The following is a 10,166-nucleotide window of genomic DNA, read 5'->3' as shown; positions in this document are numbered from 1 at the left end:
AGAAAGCTGGCAGGGTCACCCGCCAGGCACGTGTGTCTGTGTGTGTGTGTGTGTGTGTGTGTGTGTGTGTGTGTGTGTTAATGTGTGAGTGAGTGAGCGAGCGCGCGCGCGCGCCCGCCGCATCTACGGAGAAGTCTTCCGTTTTGCGGAAGTTATACAACACCGGCCGGGGGTGCAATCGATGGAAGCTACTTTCCGAGTCTCCCATTCGCCCGCTTGAGAAGATCGGGATCTGAGCGGGCATCCCTACCTGGATGGCGCTGGCCTCGCGGGGTGTTGGGATGAGTAATTCTTGCTCGCTCTTCATATTTGCATCGGGCTAAGGGGCTGCTCTGCAGGTTCCTACCGGCTAGGCGTTTCCATGGCGATCGGGGCTTGCAGTTGGGCGATCGGGGCATTCGGATGCAATCGGCGCAGCAGTGTCGCCTTGGTCCAAAGAACCGTTCCAACATCAGGCAGTACCGAGCACAGAAACGGTGCTGTTTAAAATTAGCCTAAGGTACCCGAGGTGGTGGACCATTAAGGGTAGGAGAAAACCAGACATCGATAGGCTTGCTTTCTGAGCAAAGACTTGTTTATTAAAGCAGGTCATGCAGAATCTTCAAGTTTTAGGTGCCCTCCATAGCAGACTTCCAAGTTTTCACCAAACTGTCATTTTTAATATAATACATAGGGTACTGTTGAGTTGACAGGGGGAAAACTGTTTTAAATGTGTATAAAAAGCAAGAAGAGTTTCAATTTGCAGATCTTTTGTCCAGTGGCAGCTGCATATTTGCAGTGAGCCTCGATCAAGCATAGCTACTCCTAAATATTTGAACCAGTTTGCCTGTTCTTTCTTGTGATCAGTTATATTCTGTGGGTGAGCCTCAGCTTCTTGAATAAGGGCAGGACTCCTACACATCCTTATCTAGGACTTAACCCAGTCATCTGCTAAAGTGACATATGCAGTTTCCTTTGCTCGGATCTGAACTCCAAAAGAAAGAAATCTATTTCCTCTAAATAGTCTGCAACAGAAATGGAAGAACTATCTTCAATAATTTAGGTCAGTAATTCTTATATTTAAAAATATACTTTTAAGAGGATATACCTACAGAATGTATGTATCAAAGAATAAAAGCTTTATCATTTATATTTTTAAAAAGGTTCTTAGCATTTTATGTAAGCCTTAAGAGTGTGATAAGGGACACTATCAATTAAAAAAAAATAGAAATGCTGTTAAAAACTATCAGACATTATTTTCTTTGAACCCAAATCCTAGATAACATTAGATGTTGTCACAGTCATCTCACTATGGAGCCCAAACCTAAACAAACAAGCTATTTTATAGGCAAATTATTTAGCAACCAGTATATCATAGGATTACAGATAAATCATCTTATTAGTTTAAAACAGGGATCCCCAACCCCCAGGCTGTAGCCCGCTACCAGGCTGTGGCCCAACTGGAACTGGCCATGAGCAGTTGGCCAGCGCATTTGTGCAAATGATGATTGGCACACAAACACATGCAAGCCCATGGGCTGGTTCTCCTCGCTCTCCCCGCTGGGTCGCCAAGCCATAAAGTATGGGGACCATTGTTCAAGACCTGTTACATAATTTTTCTCTTATGTTATTCTCTCAATAACTCTAAGGAAAAATGGATTAAGAATATAGCCCAAAGTTATTATTTTAACAAATACTGGCTGGATATATCACACACATTCATTTTCAAAAAAAGTTCCACATATCTAAGTTATAAAATAACCTTGAAATACCTTTAAATTGAACAAGCCATAGTTTGAGCTAAACATAGGTCCCCAAGTTCAAACATAAAGTGCTACAATTAGTTTAAAATTAGAATCAATTACTTCTATTTTCCTCTTTAGATATATGCCTCCAGAAGACAGAAAACAGATGAGATGAAGTACCTCGTTCACCTTCATTTACTGAAGGCTAAACCACAGTTAAGCATTGCATTAAAGCCAGTCCTAAATTTATTAAAAATAAAAGAATAAAAAATATACAAATTATGCAAAATGAAAAATGGGTAACAGTCATGATTTTATTGCACAAATTAAGTTATTCTATTAAGTGTTTGTTTTTCTGTGTACACTCAGTATACTTTAATAATCTTGATTGAGCATGTTATTTCCATAAAGTTGTACGAGGATTGCCAGCTGTCAACGTTGATGTAGGAGTGATTCCATAAGTGGAACTTAACTGTTTTAAACACTTTTCATAGTGGGTATTCAGCTTTATGGCTTCTTGTAGAGCATATTTTAAATCTTCTATTTCATCAAAGAAATCCTGAAAAGTTATGACACAAAATGTTTTACTTAAATTCTACTTCTGAATTAGATACTTTGTCTTAAACTTTGTTCCTCTCTTCTCCTCTCCAAATAACATCTCTCTTCAAATAATTACAATATTTGCTAATTGAAAATATTGTTATCAGATTCTACAGATCCTAATAATAAATCCTACATTTGTAATAATGAATTACAACTCCTGCCCTAGCACTAAATCCTTTCTTATAGAATTCTGTGTTTTGTTTTTATAAATTGTACTTATGTGTATAAAATCAGTTAAAATGATGAATTCAACTGAGCATATTTCTAAGGTTCCAAACTTAATATAAAGACATAAAACAAATTCCCTTTATACAAATAAACATAGTGTCCAAATCAAATGCTGTACACAGTATCTCTTAAAACATATATTACAATCTTAAAATAACGAGAAATTATTTGAAAATAGAATTGACTGTACATAGAAGAAAGGAATATATATTTAGGTCTTTTTATTATCCATCTTCATATTATAATCTATAGCCGGGATGGCGAACCTATGGCCCGCGTGCTACAGGTGGCACGCGGAGCCATTTGTCAGGGCACGCGAGGTGTTGCCCTGTCAGCTGGCCAGTGCGCATGCGTGCGCTGGCCAGCTGAGTTCAGCCTTTTTTAAACCCATTTTTCGCCCTGCCCAGGCTCCAGAGGCTTTATAGGAGCCTAGGGAGGGCGAAAACGGCCCTATGGGCAAACAGAAAATTTGGGACTGGACTTCCAGTTTGCTTGTAGGGTCGGTTTAAGCCCTCTGGAAACTTCAGGGACCTTCGGGAGACTTCCCTGAAGCCTCTGGAGGACTAAAAAGGACCCAATGAGCAAACCGGAAGTCCCTTCCAGTTTGCTTATAGGTCTGTTTAAGCCTTCCGGAGGCTTCAGGAACGGACCCTGAAGGTCCCTGAAGCCTCTGGAGGGCCTCCGGGGGAGGCTGTTTTCGCCCTCCCCAGGCTCCTATAAAGCCTCTGGAGCCTGGGGAATGTGAAAAAAGCATGGAAAAATGGAGGGGAAGTGCCTCTGATGCGCGCATGCGCATTGGGGGGTCGCGCTTTGCATTATGGGTGCGGCATGCCCGCACACAACTCCCCTGCACTCCCCCCCCATGGCACGCAAGCCAAAAAAGTTTCGCCATCGCTGATCTATAGCATGAGCTCATTCTATACTGTATCATACGCTGTACTTAGATATTTTCAAAGAAACTCTCTTAAATACACAGAACAATACATTTAACAGAGAACTGCATCTTCAATCCAAAGGTACATACAAACAGGCAAACAGGCTTAAATAAGTCCCTGCTTGAAAGGGGGAACATTACTTAACGTATCCCTATCCACTGACCAGCAAAGCCAAAGCTTCTAGAGCAGCGATGTTGTACCTTTTTTGGCTTGCGTGCCATAAGTGGGGAGAGCGCAGGGGGTCATGCATGGGTGTGCCACACCCATGCCATGCGCTACCCCCCCAGTGCGCATGCATGCACTACAGGCACGACCCCACCATTTTTTGCATCCTTTTATCGCCCTCCCCAGGCTCCAGAGGCTTTATAGGATCCAGGGGAGGGCAAAAAAAGCTTCCCCCTCCCCCCGGAGGCTTCAGGGGCCTTCAGGAGGCTTTCCTAAAGCCTCCAGAGGGCAAAAAAAAAAAGACCCTCTGAGCAAACCGGAAGTGACTTCCGGTTTGCTTGGAGGGTCATTTTGAGTGGCCGGAGGCTTCAAGGACATTCAGAAGGGTTCCCTGAAGCCTCCGGAGCACTTAAAACGACCCTCTGAGCAAACCGGAAATCCGTTCCCGAACTTCCGGTTTGCCCATAGGGCTGTTGTTTTGCACTCTGGAGGCTTCAGGGAAGCTCATGAAGCCCCCGGAGAGCCTCTGGGGGGGGGAGGCTCTTTTCGCCTTCCCCAGACTCCTATAAAGCCTCTGGAGCCTGGGGACGGCAAAAATGGCTTTAAAAAAGGGTGAACTCTATAGGTTCGCCATCCCAGTTATAGTGTGTGATCACAATGTAACAATGCATAAAACTTTATCTTCCATAGCAGATATTTTCCATTTGCAAATGGGATATTTTAAAAAAGAACCCACCTTATCTAATGCAGCAAGCTCATTTTTTAATATTCTTCTTTCTTTGGAAAGCGTTTCATTTTCCATCTTCAGTCGCTGTGTCTCAAAAAGCAACTGGTCTAAAGTACAATAAGCAATCTCTTTAAAGTCACTAAAAGATAAAAATTATGTTCTTTTTTTTTTAACTGTATCTTAGAATTGTTTTCACTTCTGAAAATCAGGTTTTCCTCTTAGGAGTTTTAAGACCTGAAAATACAGTATTTCAAATTCAGTTTAATGGTCTTATCATCATCTGATTTTATTTACTGAAGAGTCAAGGTATCTTACAGAGAATTCAGAATAATGAAACAGTCAAAGGAAATGCAGCTGGGAAAAGAGAAAATCTCAAAGCTCTGGAAACCCTAGATCTGCAAGCAAGCAGTGATATAAAGCAATTGTCAGTCTAAAAGTCTTGGAGGCGTGTGTGTGTGTGTGTGTTAACAATATGAAGTTTAATGGTGTGGTTAAGCAACCACACTATAAACCAAGACACTGGGAGTTCTAGTCCTGTCTTAGTCCTTCTACTTGTTTTATGGGTTTCTGGTCCAAACAAAGAAAAATATTTTGGCTGTATAGGGCAAGGGATTCCTTACAGCAGCAAAGATCAGTTTATATAATGCAGGGGCCAGAGAAGTAGTACAGATAAAATACGGGGAAAAATGATGTCGTTCAGCGACAGCACTTATAATATACTCAAATTAGCTCAGAGGATATGTACCAGATTATAATTTAAAAATCTATTCAGAATTGCATATGATTAATTTATTGACAGCACTTTCTATAAGGCGATAAGAATAATACTTCGCTAGAGATACACATCTCCTCTATCTACTCTCATTATAATATAGGTTACACTGACAGAAATAAACTTTATGAGAAATAATGGTCTATTTCCTGGTCCTAGGCTGAAAATAAACAGTACATACCATCAACTTTCCTTAACAATAGTAAGCATTCATATCATTCTAAATTTAAGTTTCTAAATTAGGAATGGGGAAATATGGCGCTTTTATGACTTGCTTCTGGCTCAGGAATTCTGGGAGTTGAAGTCCACAAGTCATAATAGGGCCATAGTTCCCCACCTCTGCTCTAAATAAAGGAGACTACACAAAATATAATTATGGTACCACTTCATTAAGCTATGTTTGCATCTTAATACTAAGTGTTTTTAACTGCTAAGTCTATTTGGAGTGGGAGGGGGTTAATTACATGCATTTTCAATGCAAGAGCAATCTTGTATTCAAGTTACTGGATTTCAATTTATAGACACTAAGATAATATCTTTGGCTGAGGAGCTACACATGGACTATCAAGAAATCAGGTGCGGCTCCTTAAATCCTGTGGATCCTGCTGCCTTGCACCTTACTTTCTACGAATATATATTACATCTCTCACTGTGCAATGTGTAGAGGTGAAGGTTTTGTGAAATATGACTACAGTATGTGTGCATGCACACTAAGGCTCACATGCTGTAGCTACCAACTCATGAACAAAACTAAAAGATTTCCATTTCCTTTTTTTCTTTTAAATAAAATATATGTAATCTTTGCTTGTTTTTTCCCTCTTATCACCGTGAGCTGGTATAAATCCCTCCCCCCCTTAGCAACAGAGAACATAATTGGGAAGGTTCTTGAATCACTTCCTGCTCACCCAACCCCAACAATCTAAACTGAGAAAGCATCAGTCTGTTTCTGGGACTCTGGGATTATGCCCAGGATAAACATAGAAAATTCTAATTTTCATTTAGTCATAGATGACAATATATCAAAAGGTAACACAAGATCAAGAGCCAATAAAGCAGACATATGAGAAAAAAAGTATTACCTAAATATTTGCAGGAACAGCTTCCCTTCTTTTTGCACATACATTTGTCAGATGACATTCTTCTCTGAATTGGAACAAATTTGTCCTTTTTTTTATATTCCAAGGCATTTATCTTTTGGTTTGCTAAATGAAGTTGATGTTCCAGATCATTAATTTTACCCTGTTTAAATAGTTGAACAACTTTAAAGAACAAGAAAATTAACACATTCTTAAACATACTAAGGAAGGGCAATTGGGGCATCAATTCAGAATTACATTTTTTAAAACCTGCATTAGAAGTTAGAAATAAATATGTGATTTAAAGAGTCATTGTCCTATTTAAACAAAGCTTGGAAATGATAAATGCCACTAACATATTTTTGCCAACTGGATGCATTATAAGGCTGCCTCACTCATGGGCTGGATATGAGATTAAAGCAAGAGCATGGCAAGTAGCCAGACAGACAGACAGACAGACATTATTTGCTATAGAGACAGACACACGCACAGACTTAAAAATAAGACATATATCGTAAAAACAAAAGGCCAAATTAAATTATCCTACATCATTTCAATACAAATAATTATCATTTTAATTTAAAAAGTGAAAGTTTATTACTGTTCTTTCAGTATATGAAAGAATTTCAGTATATGAAAGAATTATAATTCAAGAACGCAATGCCATAAACATCGTCTGTATGCAGATACTCCATGACATTGTCATTTAACTTTAATAGAAGAGGACAGAGATATTGTACATGTGACAATTTCTTATTAGAATGAAATTGCAACTGAATGAAAAACAGACCAGTAAATGTGTCTTGCAATATGCTTATGAAACATACAAAAATATAGTAGTAATAATATTTTATATATACCAAACACATTTCATTATTTTTAGTTTACGTCAAAGTGATCAAATGATTAAAGCTTACAGACAGCATTGCAACTGTTTCATTTTGTCTTTGATTTGTTTTGACTTCTTTATTGTACCTTTTCTTCAGTTCATTATACATCTGAAGCACTCTGGAAGCAAAAGAAGAATTGTTAGTCTTCCAAAAATGAGTATCTATACAAATGTTCGCTGAAAGAGAATGAAATCTATTTATCTGTTTTAGCCACAGCAATGGCCTGGTGATCTGTATCGACTGTGCTCAACACAGCCTCCAACAGGTAGAAGTTCCCTGCTTCAGCACCTCTCTCGTGTCATGCAAGAATTGCAAGCACCAATCACTTTCTTATACATGGCGGAGTCTCTGAATGACTGAGATCATCTTCCTTCAAAATCAGTAATCTAATACTGGACAATTCAACACACTTTGGCTGCTTCCAATTAATGGAGATTCTGTGTAGGATCCCCATTGTGGGGATGCAAATACAAATGCTTTGCTTGCTCACCCACCCGTCAACTCCAGGTTTGTGGCCCAGTTCCTAACAAGCCAGACTGGGTTGGGGACCATTGGACTGTTGCATATCCATGTTTCTTTTCCTCTCATGTTCATTGCACAAACAATGGAATGGGGATATGAGCCCAATGGTGTCCCTTTGGGAGAAATTAAAAAACCCTGCATCTACTGCAGTCCACTAGTCCAGCAATGGACCAATAAAATATCAAGGGATTTTTTTTTAAGTGATCATTTTACCAGTAATACAGCAATGTTTTACTATAAAACTTTATTTTTATAACTGTAGATGACTCTTCTTTGGAAACTTTCTATTTGGCAATATGTAATTAAAAGCATACACCACCGATATAACTTTTGTTTATAGAAGGGGGAACTACCAGTAGCAGAACATTTTTTATAGTCAAATAAAATAATATAATGTAGACTAACAAATGGTTCAATACTGAGCAGGAAATAACTCAAAGATGGATTGATATATTTATGGATAAATGTATAGGGAGTGGCTGTAGTGTCATTAAAGGCTTTTGTTTACAGACAATGTTGTATTGTTTACCAACAACCCAAATTATTTGCTAAAATGTATGTTTGACTAGGGCTCCAGAACTCACCTGGCATGTTCCTTTACTACATCATGTTCCTTGTGATGAACCCCATCACCTTTATGGTATAACTGAAATTCTGTTTGAATCTGCACACTAAAATAAATAGCCAATTAAATAAAAGCTCTTTCTTCAGATTGAATAAATATTACTAATGTAATGGGGTTTTTATCTAACCCTCCTAAAAAAATCCAATAATGTTGAGAAAGAATATTAAAATTATTTTTTAATCTCAAAGAAAATAAATACATCTATATAAAAACACATAGAGGAAAAAGACATGGATAGTTATGTGATCATAAATGGAAGTATACAGTAGTCTCTAATTTGATAATATGTGATAACCTGTGACTACATTCTCATTATGCCTGGGCATTTTAGGCCTATGTCTACTCTACATTAAGGCGATCGGAGTTGTAAAGAAAAACATTTAGGAAGGCTAGTTTAAAATTCTCCATATTTTCCAATTTAAGTACTGTATAGATTGATTAAGAAACCTCTAAGAGTTTCTCAAACTACTGTAATTTCAGTTCTCATACATATGATTTCCATTTAACTCTATAAATCCAAGTTCATCTTTCTGAAAGTAAACATTCTCAAATCCAATAAAATCTATTTATTGGACATAAAGGATATTCCCCAAGTCAAGCAGAGAACCCAGTTCTATTTGCCTATACTCCACAAAATCCAAGAATCCTTTCATCCTTTAATGAAAGAGCCTTTCATTAAAATAACAGAAGTACTAACCCAGTCTTGCAAATGCCACACTATGTCCTAATTACAACAGGCCAAAACCTTTCAAGAATTGGGGCTACAACTGTACAAATATTAATTATAGGCCAACTGAATCTATCAAAAGTTAGTATGTTATGCTAAAATATTGTGTTGAGTAATTGTATATATTGTATTATATATTGTATACAGATATTTAGCTTAATGTTTAGTCATTATATTTCTATGTGAATTCTTTAAAAAAATAAACTTTAGGAAAGAATGTCTAAAAGTGTGTGGCGTGGCCCTCAATTTAAACTCATTCATCAATGATTCTATGTAAGCTTGAATCAAATATTGCTTTAATCAACAAACCAACAGATGAGAAGCTAAATCTTTATACATATTAGACTAACTGAAATTTTAGATTCTTAAGAGGCACATGCTTAGAGTATAGCCATTCTTACTCTTTCCTTGTGACACAGGCAGGCAAGCACTTCTTTTGCTCATGTAGTTTATCATGCAGCTGCACTACATCATTTTCCAGCTGCTTGTTTTTTAGGCGTACATGCCTCAGCTTCTTAAGGAGCAGCTGATTTTCTTGATTGAGCTAAAAAAATGAAATAATTTTTCTTGTGTTTAAAAACAAAGAATTGCTCTGAGTTGACTTATTGGAAAGATGGGTGACATATAAATTTAATTAATAAACATACTAGTGAATGCAGCGTAGTTATTTCATGTAATGTAGTAACCTTCATAGAATAAAATAACTCATGTTCATTGTTGAAGGCTGCCCTTGTTTTAATCAAACACTTTAAAGAACCAACTTATACATACTTTCAAAACTCAAAAAAACCCAAATGTCCCTACGTATAATTATCTATCACTGTAGCCTATAATGGAAAGTTTTTCCCCAACAGGTATCTTTTATTTCTAATTCTGAGAAGCATGTTGCAAGTCATCTGCATATGTCTGTCACATATAAAATTCCCAGTTTTTTCACTTTATTTCCACTTTTCAATTAGTACATCACCTGCTAGCCACCTTATCTAAACTTTGTTAATTTTAAATTCATTCCACTTTCATTCTCTATTCACATCATAAAGTATGAACTCTGCAGGTCTATTTTATATGGGAATTCTGAGCACTAATTAAATATAATAGCCTGTATGCAATTATGTTTAATTAGTGTTTCTCAAATTTATCAGTAAAAAAAGAAGCTCCTTCCAGCTCTAACC

The 10,166-nt window shown here is 37.5% G+C and overlaps 1 long non-coding RNA gene across 1 annotated transcript; it reads left to right on the top strand.

The window, feature by feature from the left end:
- Nucleotides 1-146: 146 nt before the first annotated feature.
- On the top strand, nucleotides 147-9,305 carry LOC116512624. The gene is made up of 2 exons (XR_004255906.1): nucleotides 147-1,042; nucleotides 7,331-9,305. It is a non-coding gene; the product is annotated as an uncharacterized LOC116512624 (long non-coding RNA).
- The last annotated feature ends 861 nt before the right edge of the window (nucleotides 9,306-10,166 follow it).

The sequence above is a fragment of the Thamnophis elegans genome, chromosome 8 (assembly GCF_009769535.1).
Source record: "Thamnophis elegans isolate rThaEle1 chromosome 8, rThaEle1.pri, whole genome shotgun sequence".
In the NCBI taxonomy this organism is placed as follows: domain Eukaryota; kingdom Metazoa; phylum Chordata; class Lepidosauria; order Squamata; family Colubridae; genus Thamnophis; species Thamnophis elegans.
The sequence above is the reverse complement of the archived record's forward strand: the minus strand, read 5'-3'. Positions and strand labels throughout refer to the sequence as shown.